The following is an 18284-nucleotide window of genomic DNA, read 5'->3' on the forward strand; positions in this document are numbered from 1 at the left end:
TGGATGGGTTTTACGGTGGCTCTGAAGCCTGGGACCTCCACTTGCCCCTGACACACCAGGACAGGGGATGGGGGAAGCTGCATTCTGGGTGGGGCTGGCATTGTCTAGCTCACAATAAAAATTCCCCAAGTTAAAGTAACCAGAGGAGGTAGGACAGGGCTGTGCCCAAGGGTGAGGCTCATTAGAGCTTTATTGACTGTCAACATGACAGGAACCTTGGAGGTCATTAGCCAAGCAGTTGATTTGGGGAAAAAAAAGTTTAAGTGGCAAATTATGCCATTTAAATAATTATTTAAAAGGATTAACATAACAACAGATTTTTTTTTGTTTTTTTTTTTTTGAGACAGAGTCTCACTCTGTTGCCCAGGCTGGAGTGTAGTGGCGCAGTCTTGGCTCAGTGCAACCTCCACATCCTGGGCTCAAGTGATTCCCCTGCCTCAGCCTCTCGAGTAGCTGGGATTACAGGCATGCACCACCATGCCCAGCTAATTTTTATATTTTTAGTAGAGACGGGGTTTCACCATGTTGGCCAGGCTGGTCTCGAACTCCTGACCTCAGGTGATCCGCCCGCCTCGGCTTCCCAAAGTGCTAGGATTATAGGCGTGAACCACTTGCTCCCAGCCCAGATATTGTTTATTAAGCACTTAGTATGCACCAGGGTCCAGGCCAAATGTTTTACATCCATTATTACTTTTTTTTTTTGAGACCGAGTCTCACTCTGTCGCCCAGGCTGGAGTGCTGTGGCATGATCTCAGCTCACTACGACCTTTGCCTCTTGGGTTCAAGTGATTCTCCTGCCTCAGCCTCCCAAGTAGCTGGGATTACAAGTGCCTGCTACCATGTCTGGCTAATTTTTGTATTTTTAGTAGAGACGGGGTTTCATTGTGTTGGCCAGACTGGTCTCGAACTCCTGACCTCAAGTTATCCGCCTGCCTCAGCCTCCCAAAGTGTTGGGATTACAGGCACGAGCCACCATGCCCGACCATTATTACATTTTAATCCTCCAAATAGGCCTCCAGGGAAGTACTGTCGTCATCTGTCTAGTAACTGCAGTTCAGGAGCCCCATGGTTCCCTAGCTGCGATGGGGTCCCAACGGCCACCCTCTGACTCCTGGAAATGGAATTGGAGCCTCCAGGGAGAGTTTACAAAAATGAGACCCAACCAGAGGGAGTCACTTTGTGACCAAGATACTAAAGACAAATTAAGAATCTTGGGTATGCTGGGCGTGGTGGCTCACGCCTATAATCCCAGCACTTTGGGAGGCCAAGGTGGGTGGATCACGAGGTCAGGAGATCGACACCATCCCGGCCAACATGGTGAAACCCCTTCTTTACTAAAAATACAAAAATTAGCTGGGCGTGGTGGTGCTTGCCTGTAATCCCAGCTCCTTGGGAGGCTGAGGCAGGAGAATCGCTTGAACCCAGGAGGCGGAGGTTGCAGTGAGCTGAGATTATGCCGCTGCACTTTAGCCTGGTGTTAGAGCGAGACTCTGTCTCAAAAAAAAGGAAAGAATCTTAGACATGTCACTGACAGCCCAAGAGGGGCCTTAGGTGAACAGAACTAAGGCTTTTGTTCACCCCACACAGCATGTTGGCCCCCAGAGACACTGACCCCAGTGGGGCCTTCCAGCAGCCCCACACAAGGGCTGGGTCTCCAGCTCTTGCCAAGTTAGATTAATATATTCTTAATTTTATCATTCTGAATCCTTTAAAAAAAATTTTTTTTTTTTTTTGAGACAGAGTCTCGCTCTTTCACCAGGCCAGAGTGCAGTGGCACTATCTCGGCTCACTGCAAGCTCCGCCTCCTGGGTTCAGGCCATTCTCCTGCCTCAGCCTCCCGAGTAGCTGGGACTACAGGCGCCCGCCACCGCGCCCAGCTAATTTGTTGTATTTTTAGTAGAGATGGGGTTTCACCGTGTTAGCCAGGATGGTCTCGATCTCCTGACCTCGTGATCCACCCGCCTCGGCCTCCCAGAGTGCTGGGATTACAGGCGTGAGCCACTGCGCCCGGCCAAAAATTTATTTTAATTTAATTTTTTTTTTTGAGACAGAGTCTCCCTCTGTTGCCTAGGCTGGAGTGCAGTGGCGTGAACTCAGCTCACTGCAACCTCTACCTCCAGGGCTCAGGTGATCCTCCCACCTTAGCCTCCCAAGTGGCTGGGACTACAGGTGTGCAATACCATGCCTGGCTAATTTTTTTGTAGAGATGGGCTTTCATCATGTTGCCCTGGGTGGTCTCCAACTCCTGGGCTCAAGCAATCCACCCACCTGGGCCTCCCAAAGTGCTGGGATTACAGGCATGAGCCACCGCACGTGGCCAGTACTCTGTTTTTGTTTTTGTTTGGAGGCAGAGTCTCACTCTGTCACCCAGGCTTGTGTGCAGTGGTGCGATCTCGGCTCACTGCAACCTCTGCCTCCTGGGTTCAAGTGATGCTCCTGTCTCAGCCTCCCGAATAACTGGGACTACAGGCATGCATCACCACATCCGGCTACTTTTTTTGTATTTTTTTGTAGAGATGGGGTTTCACCATGTTGGTCAGGCTGGTCTCGAACTCCTGACCTCAAATGATCCACCTGCCTCAGCCTCCTAAAGTGCTGGGAATACAGACGTGAGCCACTGCGCCTGGCCTCTGGCTAGTATTCTGCATTCTTGACAGTCTGATAGATGGAAAAATATCCCTATGGCAATGAATACACTTTGAAAACATACGGAATGTCAGTGGGCCACTCTTGCCCTCTCCCCAACTATCTTTAGTGGTGGGCTTCAGGCTCTGGGCACCCTCTATTTTGTTTCCTAGCATGAGTACATTCATGTAGTCATTCAACACCTCTTTAAACTCCGTGTTTGCTTCAGCAGCACATATACTAACACTGGAACAATACAGAGATCAGTATGTTCCCTGTGCAAGGACGACACGCAGATTCATGAAGCGTTCCGTGTATTCTTAAAATTTAATATATTAAAAAAATTTAAAACTCAATAGAGTGTCTGTTGTGTGCCAGACACTGTTCTGGGTGCTGAGGACACAGCAGAAAGAGATTTGCCCTCAGGCGGTTCATCCTGGTGAGGACCCAGACAGCTCACACAACGGACATGTAAAATGCACTGAGTGTTCCCAGGGTGAGAAGTGCTTTGGAGAAAAAATTAAAAGGGGCAGGAATGTGCGTTTCTGGGGCTTCGGAAAGTTTCATGGAGGGGAGGGGAAGGGAGGGAGCAAGTGTCAAAGAAACAGAAGTCTAGGAAAAGGGTACAAAGTGCAAAGGCCTGGAGACGGGGACCGTGCCCAACAGATTGGAGGAACAGCTGGGACAGCTGAGCCTGCAAAGCAGGGACTGGGAGGGCTGTGGGACCTCGTGGCCCCTGGGAAGAAGTCTGCCTTTTGCTCCAGATGAGGTGGGGACCTTTGAGGGTTGGGACAACAGGGATGAGACCTGACATTTTCACCAGGATCACTTTGGCTACTGTCTTGTACATTGACTGTAGGGGGTCAAGGTCAGAAACTCAAGACAGTTGGAGGCTAGAGAAATCATCAAACAAAAGATGGTGAAGCACCAGAAGCTGGAAGAGGCCAGGAAGGGCCCTCCCCCGAAGCCTTCAGAGGGAAAGCAGCCCTGCCCATACCTTTATTTCAGACCTCTAGCCTCCAGAACCCTGAGAGAGAAAGATTCTGTTGTTTTAAGCCATCAATTTTGGACAATTTGTTACAGCAGCCCCGGGAAATTAATACACTTGTGCCAACACAAGAGTAGAGGAGAAGGTGAAAATTGGTCAGTCAGAGTTGGGATATATTTTGTAGGTAAAGCCAAGAGGATTTGCTGAAAAATAGGAACAAGAGAACAAGAAGAGTCCAGGCTGGCTCCAGGGTTTTTGCTTGGGCATCTGGCAGGCTGACTGGGTATCAGAAGGGCTGTTTGGGACTGGGCATGGTGGCTCACGCCTATAATCCCAGGACTTTGGGAAGCTGAGGCTAGAGTTTGAGCTCAGGAGTTCGAGACCAGCCTAGGCAACATAGGCTCTACAAATAATACAAAAATTAGCCAGGCATGGTGGTGTGCGCCTGTAGTCTCAGCTACTTGGGAGTCTCAGGTGGGAGGATCCCTTGAGCCCAGGAAGTCAAGGCTGCAGTGAGCCGTGATCGAGCCACTGCACTACAGCCTGGGCAACAGAGTGACAGCCTGTCTCAAAAACAAAACACAAAAAGCAAACAACAATAACAAAAGGGCTGTTTATGAAAGAAGAGAACATGCTGCCCTTTGGATAAATTAAATCTAAGTCGCTTGTGAGACATCTAAGTGGAAGCCAGCTGTGCATACATTTTGTTTGTTTGCTTAAGGACATATCTTAAAATCTTTCCATGTCAACCTATAAAGAAATGCCTCATTTTTTTTTGTTGCTGTGTATTTCATTATATGCATAAACCATCTTTTTTTTTTTTTTTTTTTTTTTTTTTTTTTGAGATGGAGTTTCACTCTTGTTGCCCAGGCTGGAGTACAATGGCATGATCTCAGCTCACTGAAACCTCTGCCTCCCAAGTTCAAGCAATTCTCCTGCCTTAGCCTCCCAAGTAGCTGGTATTACAGGTGCCTACCACCATGCCGAGCTAATTTTTTTGTATTTTTAGTAGAGACAGGATTTCATCATGTTGGCCAGGCCGGTCTCAAACTCTTGACCTCAGGTGATCCATCTGCCTCCACCTCCCAAAGTGCTGGGATTACAGGCTTGAGCCACTGTGCCTGGCCGAACCATCTTATTTAACCAGAATTAGGCACATTTCCAAATGCTAAGCTGAATGAGTCTGTCTGTGATAGTTTGTTCTTCCACTGAAATCAGTACTTACTAATTTTTCTTTTTTTTTGAGGTGGGGTCTCATTCTGTCACCCAGGCTGGAGTGCAGTGGCACAATCAATGCTCACTGTAGCCTCGACCTGCTGGGCTCAAATGATCCTCCTGCCTTATCTTCCTGAGTAGCTGGGACCACAGGCACACACCACCATTCCCTGCTAATTGGTTTTTTATTTTTTTGTAGAGATAGGGTCTGGCTATGTTGCCCAGGCTGTTCTCAAACTCCTGAGCTCAAGCAATCTTCCTGCCTCTGCCTTCCAAAGTGCTGGGATTACAGGTGTGAGCCACTGCACCTGGCCAGTGCTTGCTAATTTTTGAGCACTTGCTGTGTGCCTGCTCCTGAGAGGAATGGCCTCACAAAGGAGATGGTTTAGTGTAGTGGCCACGGTGTTCCAGTTTCAGACCATCACCTTCTATGAAACAGGGCTGCGGCCGGGCACGGTGGCTACGCCTGTAATCCCACCACTTTAGGAAGCTGAGGAGGGTGGATCACCTGAGGTCAGGAGTTCAAAACCAGCCTGGCCAACATGGCAAAAACCTGTCTCTACTAAAAGTACAAAAATTAGCCGGGTGTGGTGGCACATACCTGCCACATACCTTGCACCACTGCACTCCAGCCTGGGTGAAAGAGTGACTCCGTCTCAATAAATAAATAAACACAAAGAAAAATAAAAATACAAAATTGGCCAGGCGTGGTGGCACATGCCTATAATCCAGCTACTTGGGAGGCTGAGGCAGGAGAATCGCTTGAACCTGGGAGATGGAGGTTGCAGTGAGCCAAGATTGCACCACTGTACTCCAGCCTGGGTGAAAGAGTGAGACTCCGTCTCAATAAATAAATAAATAAAAATAAAAATACAAAATTGACCAGGCGTGGTGGTGCATGCATGTAATCCCAGCTACTTGGGAGACTGAGGCAGGAGAATTGCTTGAACCCTGGAGGCAGAGGTTGCAGTGAGCTGAGATTGCGCCACTGCATTCCAGCCTGGGTGACAAGGGCAAAACTCTGTCTCAAAAAACAAACAAACAAAAAAACTAGGGCTGCTATGTCATCTAAAGACATAACCAGCACAAAGCCCCAAGCTCAGCCTTTGAAACAGGCATTGTACACGTGGAGTCTCTGCTACTATTTCTTATGTAACTGTGTTCCAGAGGCCTCAGACATGAGAGGTGTTCTGTGGGTACCAATTCCATCTTCCCTGAAAAATGACTTGCCTGGTCCAGCAGCTCCCTTTTGGGGATTCTTAGTCTTTCCCAGCACATGGAGGGCTCTGAGAAATTCTGCACTCAAGACAGTTTTGCTTATCCAAGTGTTACTCAAATATGTTTGAAGACATCACTCAATTCCTCCTCCTTCCCACAATTGCATTCAACATCTCAAGAGACCAGAGCCTGGCAGGCTGAGAAAAACTGGCTTTGGTTGACACATCAGAGACTAGAAAAAAGATCCCAAAAACCAGGTTTATGTTATTTTTTCAATGAGTGATGACCCCCCATCTTAGGTGGGATCTCTTTGGAGTCTCAGATTTTTTCTCCATTTTTTACTTGGAGATGATAAAATAGTCTCTGCCAGATCACCAGGCACTGTCTCTCTGGGGGCTCCCAGCCATCCACTGCTATCCCTCTATTTATCTCATGGGGCAAGGGGGCACAGTATGCAAATTAAATAGTACCCATTATGCCAATTAAATAGCACCCTACCCAAAGAGCTGTCTCCCAAGGATGGAAATAGGAGCTAACTTGGGTCTCTCAGGAGAACATTTTTGCCTTGGAGGATTTCAAGGTTTACTCTCGGGTATCAGAATGTAAAGGGAATGGCTTTAAAACTACAGCACTCGAAAAAACTTTTTGGGTGATGGAATTTTTTTTTTTTTTGAGACAGAGTCTTGCTCTGTCGTCCAGGCTGGAGCGCATTGGCATGATCTCTGCTCACTGCAACATCCGCCTCCCAGGTTCAAGCAATGCTCCTGCCTCAGCCTCCCAAGGAGCTGGGACTACAGGCACCCACCACCACGCCTGACTAATTTTTGTATTTTTAGTAGAGACGGGGTTTCACCATGTTGGCCAGGCTAGTCTCGAAGTCCTGACCTGCCTCGGCTTCTCAAAGTGCTGGGATTACAGGCGTGAGCCACCACGCCCTGCTAGGGGTGATATAAATATTTAAAAATGGGATTATGATAATGGTTATGCATATGCAAAAAATATTAAAAGTCACAGAATTGTGCATTAACAATGGGTGAATTTTGTGATATGTAAATTATACATCAAAAAAGTTTATTTTTTTTTTATTTTTGAGATGGGGTCTCACTCTGTAATCCTCTGTCATCCAGGCTGGAGTGCAGTGGTGCAATCTCAGCTCACTGCAACCTCCACCTTCCAGGTTTAAGCCTGCCTCAGCCTCCAGAGTAGCTGGGACCACAGGAGTGTGCCACCATGCCCGGCTAATTTTTTTTTTTTTTTTTTGGAGACAGAGTCTCCTTCTGTCACCCAGGCTGGAGTGCAGTGGCACAATCTCGGCTCACTGCAGCCTCTTCCTCCCAGGTTCAAGTGATTCTTTGCCTCAGCCTCCCGAGTAGCTGGGATTCCAGGCACCTGCCACCAGGCCCGGCTGGTTTTGCCGTGTTACCCAGGCTGATCTCAAGCTCCTGAGCTCAAGCGATCCACCTGCCTTGGCTTCCCAAAGTGCTGGATTATGGGTGTGTACCACCACGCCTGGCTAATAAAGTTGTTTTTTAAAAAAACAAAAAGATTAAAAGTCAGGGCTGGGCACAATGGCTCAAGCCTGTAATCCCAGCATTTTGGGAGGCCTAGGCGGGAAGATCACCTGAGTCCAGGAGTTCAAGACCAGCCTGGGCAACATGGAAAGACTGCGTCTCTTTTTTATTTTTATTTTTTTGGAGATGGAGTTTCACTCTTGTTGCCCAGGCTGGGGTGCAGTGGCGCGACCTTGGCTCGCTGCAACCTCCGCCTCCTAGGTTCAAGCGATTCTCCTGCCTCGGCCTCCCAAGTAGCTGGGATTACAGGCACTGCCACCATGTCCAGCTAATTTTTGTATTTTTAGTAGAGACGGGGTTTCACCATGATGGCCAGGTTGGTCTTGAACTCCTGCTCTCAAGTGTTCCCCCTCCTCAGCCTCCCAAAGTGCTGAGATTACAGGCGTGACCCACTGTGGCTGGCCAGCTGAAATGTTTTTTGCCCATATCAGCCCCTCCCTCCTGCTTTCCAGTGTGCCCTGTGACAAGGCTTTGCCCTTGCTCTGTTCACAGCAAAGCACGCACGGTCATCCTGACTGATCCTGGAGGTTTGAAATCACCTTTTAGTAAGTTTCTGCATCCTCCACCTTACCAGCCCTTCATGTATAAGGTATTTATTGATCCTTTACTATGTGCTGGCTCATTTATAGCACATGGTGATGAACAGAATAGACCTGGTCCCTGCCATGGAGGTGACTGTCCAGTGATGATGGTGGCCACTAGTGGTGGAGCCACTGATGCCCTTTGCCCTTTGGCCCTGCTACCATGAATCCTTGCAGTGACTCCTCTCCAGGCAAGGCACCATTGTGCTCTCCTTTCCCAGATGGGATCATCAAATGGTGAGTGGGAGCCGGGATCCCAGCCAGCCCCTCCTCATGTCACTTCCATTGGAATACTGACTACCAAGCCACCCTGCTCAGGAAGCCTCCCTGCCTCGGATGAACTGTGTGCATCCCAAGCTGGAACTCAGTGGTCCCATCCTTTCAGTCTCTACTGGGAAAAGCTGGAGAATCCTTGGGCCATCAGGGAAAGGCAGACACATTTGCATAATAAATGAAAATCCCATCTGAGCTCCCGCCCTGCCTAGAGATTTACAATTCCCAAACAGTTCTGGGAAGGAAATAGAGAGAATGCTGGTGGGGGATGGGTACTGTAGACCAGGCTGTCTGGGCTGCCTGGAAGAGGCATCATTAGAGCGGACACTTGAAGGATGACACAGACCTGCCATGGGAAGGGTGTTGGAAAAGCATTCCTGGCAGAGGGAACAGCATATGCAAAGGTATGATGGGAACAAGGCCTGGCCCGTGCGTGTCAGAAGCAGATGGAAGGCCTGGGTGACTGGGCTGGCAGCACAAAGAGCCGACGGTGGGGATGAGGCCAGAAAACGGGCAGGCCTTGGTCAGGCAGCGCCTTGCGGGCTGAGGTGTGGGGTTTGGACTTAGTTCCGAGAGCACTGGGAAGCTACTGGAGAGTTTCGGATTTTTGTTTTCAGATCACTGCTCTCAGGCAGACGGTGGGTGGAGACCAGGTAGGAGCCCATTTGATGAATCAGTGAGGAGTGGAAGGGGCCGGGAGGGAGGTGGTAATTCGCAGGTACACAGTAGGCACTCAATAAACTCCATCTACCTAGAGTTGAAATTCAGACATGCAGGTTTCAGGAATTAAATATGGGGGACCCTGAGGATGACTGCACCCCCACACCACAAGTATCCATGACCAGCACTTGGCCATCTATCAGGGGTGGGGGTTCAGTTCTGTTTATTTTCAGTCTGTCACTCACCAAGACTTTTATAAAATACAACAAAAATGAATGACTTAGAAAAACAAAAGGGGGAGCCTGATGCGGTGGTGCACGCCTGTGATTCCTGCTCTGTGGGAGGCTGAGGAGGGAGGATTACTGGAGCCTAGGAGTTTGAGGTTGCGGTGAGCTATGATCCTGCCACTGCACTCCAGCCTGAGTGACAGGCAAGATCCAGTCTCTTTTTTTTTTGTTGGTGGTGGGGGGGGCCTCTTTTTTTTTTTTTTTGAGACTGAGTCTTGCTCTATTACCCAGGCTGGAGTGCAGTGGTGCAATCTCAGCTCACTGCAACTTCCGCCCCCCACCCAGGTTCAAGTGATTCTCATCCCTCAGCTTTCCAAGTAGCGGGGACTACAGGTGTGCGCCCCCATGCCTGGCTAATGTTTTGTATTTTTAGTAGAGATGGGGTTTTGCCATGTTGGCCAGGCTGGTCTTGAATTCCTGACCTCAAGTGATCTGCCCGCCTTGGTCTCCCAAAGTGCTGGGATTACAGGTGTGAGCCACTGTGCCCAGTCGAAATCCAGTCTTAAAAAAAAGAAAAAGAAAGAAAGGAAAGAAAGAAAGAGACAGAAAGAAAGGAAGGAAGGAAGGAAGGAAGAAAGGAAGGAAGGAAAGAAAGAAAAAAGAAAAGAAAAGAAAGAAAACGGGCCGGGCGTGGGGCTCTTGCCTATAGCCCTTCAGGAGGCTGAGGCGGGAAGATCACTGAGCCTAGGAGGGGCAGCATAGTGAGACCCCCAGCCCAAAAAATAAAAAAATAAAAAAAAAGGAAGAAAGCCCACTGGTGTAAATCAATTTAAAAATGTGGAGAAGGGACAGTAGGATGCTAATGAGCAGCTGGGAAGGTGAGATGGAATTAGAAAGCAATCTTTGGCACTTGGCAAATCATCATGATGATGAGTTCAGGCAAGAATCATCAACGAATGCCACAGTGAGTGCCTCAGGGGCTGAATGGAAAGAAACGTCCACCACCTAATAAGGCCCTTGTGAAAGCAGCCTTATTTGGAAAAAAAATCTTTGTAAATGTGTTTAAGTTAATGATCTTGAGATAAGGTCATCCTGGATAACTGGTGGCCCTAAATCCAATGACACCTATTCTTTTTTCTTTTTCTTTTTCTTCTTTCTTTCTTTTTTTTTTTTTTGATATGGGGTCTTGCTCTGTTGCCCAGGCTGGAGTACAGTGGTGCAATCTCAGCTTGCTGCAACCTCTACCTCCTAGGCTCAGGCAATCCTCCCACCTCAGCCTCCAGAGTAGGTGGGACTATAGGCACACACCACCATGCCTGGCTAATTTTTTTATATTTTTGGTAGAGACGGGGTTTTGCCATGTTGCCCTGGCTGGTCTTGAACACCTGAGCTCAAGCCATCTGCCCACCTTGGCTTCTCAAAGTGCTGGTATTACAAGTGTGAGCCACTACACTTGGTCTGACACATATTATTATTATTTTTTAGAGATAGTGTCTCACTCTGTCACCCAGCCTGGAGTGCAGTGGTGTGATCATAGCTCACAGCGGCCGCCAGCCTTGAACTCCTGGGCTCCAGTGATCCCCTTGCCTCGGCCTCCCAAGTAGCTCTGACCAGAGACACACACCATCATGCCTATCTAATTTAAAACATTTTTTTTTTTTAGAGATAGGTTCTTGTTATATTGACCAGACTGGTCTCAAACTCTTCGGCTCGAGTGATCCTCCCGTCTTGGCCTCCCAAATTGCTGGGATCCACCATGCCCAGCTGATATGCGTTTTTGTAAGAGATAGAAGAGACAGACACTTGACGAGGAGTGCCATGGGACCACAGAAGCAAAGACGGCGCGATGCAGCCGCAAACCACAAACACCCGGGGCCACGGGGAGCTGGAAGAGGCGAGGAGCTGATTCTCCCCTCGAGCCTTTGGAGGGAGCACAGCTCTGCTGAAACCTTGCTTTTAGACTCTGACTGCCAGAGCTGTGCAAGAATAAATTTCTGTTGTTTTAAGTCACCCAGCTTGTGGTGATTTGTTAGGGCAGCCAAAGGAAACAGAATGGATGTGGCCAGGAGTAGTGGCTCACGCCTGTAATCCCAGCACTTTGGAAGGCTGAGGCAGGTGGATCACATGAGTCCAGGAGTTTGAGAACAGCCTGGGCAACATAATGAGACCCTGCTGCTCAAAAAAATAAAAAAACTAAAAGTAAATAAATCAAAATAAGAAACTAATAGAGTGGGTGTGAAGTTGGAGAGCAACGGGATGGTTACATGGTCTCAAAGTACCTTCCCGCAGGGGAAGCATGGGAACTTCACAGCGGGGAAGCCTGGCCAACGCCGTGAGCGTGTGAGCGGTGCTGACCTCGCCAGAAAAGGGACCCAGGCAGCGTGGGCCTCCTGCCAAGGGGCACCAGGAGCCAGGCATCTGGTCAGTCTGAGGTGCCTGCCTGAGGGCAGAGCCGAGGCCCACCCAGACCTGCTCCCTCCAAGGCATCGGGGTACTCTGCACGTCCCAGGTTTTGTGAACATGCCTTCCTTTTGCACAGTGTCTCCCTCCCATCGCAGACATCTGGGGCCACAGGTCAGCCTTCTGAGAACGAGGCCGCTGGGAGGCACAAGTGCAGGACAGACACTGTTAACCATGGACAAGGGGAGGCGTTTGCCTTCCCTTTCTCTGTGTGCTCTGTGGGAGGGCTTCCTAGTAACCCCGCCAGCTTCTCCATTGCTCGCGGAGGAAGACAGAGGCCAGCGCATCATAGCCATCACCAGGTGCACTGGCCAGTAAGTAGCAGAGCTGGGCGTTTCATGAGGGCTGGGTCAGGCAAAAGCCTGTGCTCCCTCCACTCCGGGAGCACTGGGCCCTTTGGTAGGATGGAATGGTTCTCAGAAAGCCTTTCTTCTGTAAGCTGCGTTCAAGCCAGTAGGACAGAAAGATGTCTTTTGCAGCTAGGGGGTGAGTCTTTTGAAATTAAAAATTTTTTGAGGCAGGGTCTTGCTCTGTCACCCAGGCTGGAGTGCAGTGGCATGATCTCAGCTCACTGTAACCTCCGCCTCCTGGGGCTCAAGTGATTCTCCCGCCTCAGACTCCAGACTAGCTGGGACCACAGGAGTGTGCCACCACCCCTGGCTAATTTAAAAAAATCTTTTGTAGAGATGGGGTCTCGCTATGTTTCTCAGGCTAGGCTTTCAGCATTTAAACTACATCCAACTCACACCAGAAGGGATGGCTCACCTGTGATTGGGAACAACACTAAAGCTCACGCGTAGTTGCCCTGTCCATATTAATAATGTCCATGAAGTGCAAGTTTAGCTGTGCTACTTACACTTTTTTTCTAACTCACCTTAAAAGAAACATAGAACTGTTGGAATAAAAGTTAAAATAGCCATTGGAATACTACTTAAAAACATTCATGTGCTGGGTGTGGTGGCTCACGCCTGTAATCCCAGCACTTTGGGAGGCTGAGGCAGGTGGATCACCTGAGGTCAGGAGTTTGAGACCAGCTTGGCCAACATGGTAAAACCCCTTCTGTACTAAAAACACAAAGATTAGCCGGGTGTGGTGGAGTGTGCCTGTAGTCCCAGCTACTCAGGAGGTTGAGGCAGGAGAATTGCTTGAACCTAGGATGCAGAGGTTGCAGTCAGCTGATATGGCACCACTGCACTCCAGCCTGGGTGACAGAGCGAGATTCCATCTCAGAAAAAAATTCATGAATGCCGCTAGATGGCTGGTTCTCAAACTTGGCTGCATGGTGGAATCAACTGCAGAAATTTACAAAGCCCTGATACCTGGGCCCCACCCCTGCAGATTCTGATGAGTGGGTCTGGGGTGCAGCCCAGGGCAGTGGGGTTTAAAAAGCTTCCTCTAGGGCCAGGCGCGGTGGCTCATGCCTGTAATCCCAGCACTTTGGGAGGCCGAGGCGGGTGGATCACGAGGTCAGGAGATCGAGACCACGGTGAAACCCCGTCTCTACTAAAAATACAAAAAATTAGCCGGGCGCGGTGGTGGGCGCCTGTAGTCCCAGCTACTCGGGAGGCTGAGGCTGGAGAATGGCATGAACCCGGGAGGCGGAGCTTGCAGTGAACTGAGATCGCGCCACTGCACTCCAGCCTGGGCGACGGAGCGAGACTCCGTCTCAAAAAATAAAAAAAGCTTCCTCTAGGGTTTCAATAGGCAGCCAAGGTTGAGAACCCTGCAACTGACAAACAGATGTGACCCAACGACAGATTTGGGGTCACATGCTACTGCCTTAGTAAATCTGTACAGCAGGAGGATGGAGAGTACCTCCCCTAAGCTTACCCCTACTCCCTGAAGTCTGCCTAAACTTGCCCACCCACCCTGCCCTTTCCTTCTCGGACATACTGAACCACAGCATCACTTGCTAATTGCCTCCTGTGTGGAGGACTCGGCTCTCCAAGGGGAGATTGTAAGAAGGTGGGGGTGGCATCACCAGATTGTTGGGGGACAACACACACCACTTCGTGTTTTTTATTTATTTATTTATTTTTTTGAGACCGAGTCTTGCTCTGCTGCCCAGGCTGGAGTGCAATGGCGCGATCTCGGCTCACTGCAACCTCCGCCACCCAGGTTCAAGCGATTCTTCTGCCTCAGCCTCTCGAGTAGCTGGGACTACAGGTGCCTGCCACCACACCTGGCTAATTTTTGTATTTTTAGTAGAGATGGAATTTCACCATGTTGGCCAGGCTGGTCTTGAACTCCTGAGCTCAAGTGATCTTCCCACCTCGGCCTCCCGAAGTGCTGGGATTACAGGTGTGAGACACCGTGCCTGGCCAACACACACCACTTCTGAATCTGCCACAGTGTGCAGCCCAGGCCCACAGTAGGAGCTTATTAAAGACGAAAGCTGGATGGTCATGAATTGGAGCTGTAAACTTGGCTGCTTCATGAGATTATTATGGACTCCCAGAAATGCCGATTATAACCTCAATCAAATGTCAAAAATATCCCTGCTCAGGTTTCCTGATGCGTGGGAATCAACAGCATGTCAGGTATTATGGAGGACATGGAGCTGTTTTCTGCCCTGAGCTGTGACCGCAGACACTGGGAAAGGGAAGATACGTTTCCTGCCTGGAGGAGGGGAGGATGCCAGGGGAGAAGGAGGAGGATATTGGTGGTGATGGTGGTGACTCCACCTGCTTTTTTTTTTTTTTTTTTTTGAGATGGAGTCTTGCTCTGTCACCCAGGCTGGAATGCAGTGGCGCGATCTCGGCTCACTGCAAGCTCTGCCTCCCAGGTTGATGCCATTCTCCTGCCTCAGCCTCCTGAGTAGCTGGGACTACAGGCGCCCACCACCACGCCCGGCTAATTTTTTGTATTTTTAGTAGAGATAGGGTTTCACCGTGTTAGCCAGGATGGTCTCGATCTCCTGACCTCATGATCCACCCGCCTCAGCCTCCCAAAGTGCTGGGATTACAGGTGTGAGCCACCACGCCAAGCCCTTCCACCTGGTTTGATGGGGGTTCACTGTGTACAGGCTCAGTGCGAAGCCCCCTGCGTGCATTTTCTCACTGAATTCTCCTGTCCCCCACAAACTTGGGAGACCAAACTCTCACTCTCCACACTAGGCCAGGTGCTTCTGAGTGTGGAGGCATTTCACTGCGGTGCCTAGAGTGGAGCCTGGTGTGTTATGGATGCCCAGGAAACATTTGGAGAAGTGAACTATTCTCGGTAGGTATTTGTCACATCAAGCTCTGTTTCTACACATGGTCTGAAAGTGGCAGAAGAGGAGCATGACCTCTGGGTCTGCTCAGACCCCACTCCAGGACTTGCTTCAGTCCGTGACAAGGAAACGGGGATGCGGGGAAGGGAACCAGGCAGGAACTCCGAGAGAGCGCCTGGTGGCGGGGGCTGCGGTGCTGTTGGTGCCAGCCGTTGGAGTTGTAAGGGTTTACATTTCAACTCCTGGCTTTAAGCTCCCGAGACATGCAGGGACCAGGGCACTGAGGGAGCGTAGGTGTCCAGGGAGGACTTTTGGCTAGGGCAAGGGTCATTTGTTTGGAAAGTCTGGCTCGTCATGGAATGGTACACGTGGCCCAGAGAGAGTAAGAATGTGTTTCTGCCTTTCAGGGATTTATCAGTTGGAGTTGGGGGACTCCACTCGGGATTGTTATTTTCAATTTTATTATTTTACTTTATTTTATTTAATTAATTTATTTTTTGAGGAGTTTTTGCTCTTGTTGCCCAGACTGGAGTGCAGTGGTGCGATCTCGGTTCACTGTAATGGTGAGTTCAAGTGATTCTCCTGCCTCAGCCTCCCGAGTAGCTGGGATTACAGGCACGGGACACCATGCCCAGGTAATTGTTTTGTATTTTTTAATAGAGACGGGGTGTCACCATGTTGGCCAGGCTGGTCTCGAACTCCTGAGCTCAAGTGATCCACCCGTCTTGGCCTCCCAAAGTGCTGGGATTACAGGAGTGAGCCACCAAGCCTGGCCAGTTATTTTTAATTTTAAAAATCTCTAGATAAAAAAAAGTTAGCATGGTAAAAATATTCCAACAGAACCAAAGAGCTATATTTGTTGGAAAGTAAACTTTGTTGTCCTCTCTGACCCCATCCTTCCCCCTAGAGGCAGCCACTGTTAACTGTTAACACTTTCCTTCCAGAAAGTCTGCACAAATATAAGCGCATGAGACAGGCTTCTTCTTTTTTCTACAAAAGGGCACTTACTTTGCACACTCCTTTGCATTTTGCCTTTTTTCTTTCTTTAAAATAATAGCAGTTAGCCATTATAGCTCTATTATTTCCATGGTTGCGTGCTATTCTATTGTGCATATATAGCATAATTTATTGACTTTAACATCAGCATTATTTTTCTTTTGCTAATACAAACTATGCTGCAAAGAACCTACCTTTCACTCATCTTTCTGAACATGTGGAAGAATAGATGTACATTGTGTCACATAAACATGCATATTATATAGTAGTAGGAGTTCTGGAATAAAGGGCATACGCTTTTAAAACTATTACAGTTATTGCCAAATTGTCCTCCTGAGAAATTGTATTAATGTTTATCGCAACGAATCTCATGAATATGACTCTTTGCCCATCTACTTTTTTTTTTTGAGACGGAGTTTCACTTTTGTTGCCCAGGCTAGAGTGCAATGGTGCGATCTCGGCTCACCACAACCTCTACCTCCCAGGTTCAAGTGATTCTCCTGCTTCAGCCTCCCGAGTAGCTGGGATTACAGGCATGCGCCACCACACCCAGCTAATTTTGTATTTTTAGTAGTGACGGGGTTTCTCCATGTTGGTCAGGCTAGTCTCGAACTCCCAATCTCAGGTGATCCTCCCACCTCGGCCTCTCAAAGTGCTGGGATTACAGGCGTGAGCCACCGCACCCGGCCCCCATCTCCTTATAAACACTGCATTATCAAACTTTTTGGTATTTGTGAATCTAATGGGTAAAAATGGCATCTTCTTGTTTACGTGAACATTGACTATGAGGTTGAGAATTTTTTCATGCTTTTGTTTTTATTTTTGTGAGCTGCCTGTTTGTGTTTCTGGTCTTTGCTCTTTTTTTTCTTTTTTTTTTTTTTCTGAGACAGAGTCTCGCTCTGTTGCCCAGGCTGGAGTGCAGTGGTGTGATCTTGGCTTACCGCAACCTCTGCCTCCTGGGTTCAAGTGATTCTTCTGCCTCAGCCTCCCAAGTAGCTGGGACTACAGGTGCCCACCACCATGTCCAGCTAATTTTTTATATTTTTAGTAGAGATGGAGTTTCACCATGTTGCCCAGGGTGGTCTCAAACTTCTGACCTCAAGTGATCCACCTGCCTTGGCCTCCAAAGTGCTGAGATTACAGGCGTGAGCCACCGTGCTCAGCTTTTTTTTTTTGCTTTTTTTTTTTTTTTGAGACAGGGTCTCACTCTGTTGCCAGTGCAGTAGAGTGATTGCAGCTTTGACCTCCCAGGCTCAGGCAATCCTCCTACCTCAGCCTCCAGACTAGCTGGGACCACAGGTGCATGCCACCACACTTTGCTAATTTTAAATTTTTTGTAGAGGTGGGATCTTGCTATGTTGCCCAGGCTGGTCTTGAACTCCTGGACTCATTTGATCTTTTTCTATTGGAATGTTTGTTTTTTAATATTGGTTTTAATATTGGTTTGTAGGAGTTTTTATATATTAAGCAGCTTAATACTTTATCTTACCATATTGGATGACACAGTCTGTTTTGGGGTCTTTGTGTAGTGATGGAGATGAGCCCAGAATAATACAGGATCAAAGGCCAGGGGGTCCCCAGTGCTGTGTGAATTTGCATGAGTCAGGAGAGGCTTTGTGGGGAGACAATGTGGAGATGAAGTTTTCTTTTCTTTTTTTTTTTTTTTTCTGTCACCCAGGCTGGAGTGCAGTGGTGCGATTTGTGCTCACTGCAACCTCTGCCTCCCAGGTTCAAGTGATTCTCCTGTCTCAGCCTCCCGAGTAGCTGGGATGACAGGCACGTGCCACCAAGCCCGGCTATTTTTTTGTATTTTTAGTAGAGACGGAGTTTCACCATGTTGGCCAGGCTGGTCTTGAACTCCTAACCTCAAGCGATCTGCCCGCCTCGGCCTCTCAAAGTGCTGAGATTACAGGCATGAGTTACCATGACCGGCCTGGAAATGAGTTTTAAGGGATGACGTGGAGGAAAAGATGTCTCAGTAGAGTGGATTTTATAAGCAGAGTGTCATGGAAGGAAATTGTGTGGGTTGGTGGAAGGTTGGGGAAATTTTAAATAATCCTGTCTTCTGGAGGTGGAGTGCTGGGAGGGGTGCCGTGGGGGTGAAATAGGATAACGTTGAAGGCCAGTTGAGGAGTTGGTTCAATTTCCTATAGGCAGCAGGGAGCTGTGGATTTGAAGCAAATGATCGGATCTGTGTTTTAAGAACACTACACGGGTTGCCTTTTTAGATTGGATTGCAGGCAAACAAGATTAGAGAAG

At 48.7% G+C, this 18284-nt stretch overlaps 1 non-coding gene across 1 annotated transcript; it reads left to right on the forward strand.

The window, feature by feature from the left end:
- The first annotated feature begins 2841 nt into the window (after nt 1-2841).
- LOC115931824 (U6 spliceosomal RNA) lies at nt 2842-2945 on the forward strand. Its single transcript, XR_004068268.1, has one exon. It is a non-coding gene; the product is annotated as a U6 spliceosomal RNA (small nuclear RNA).
- Nucleotides 2946-18284: the final 15339 nt, after the last annotated feature.

The sequence above is a fragment of the Gorilla gorilla genome, chromosome 21, assembly GCF_029281585.2.
Source record: "Gorilla gorilla gorilla isolate KB3781 chromosome 21, NHGRI_mGorGor1-v2.1_pri, whole genome shotgun sequence".
Taxonomy (NCBI): Eukaryota; Metazoa; Chordata; class Mammalia; order Primates; family Hominidae; genus Gorilla; species Gorilla gorilla.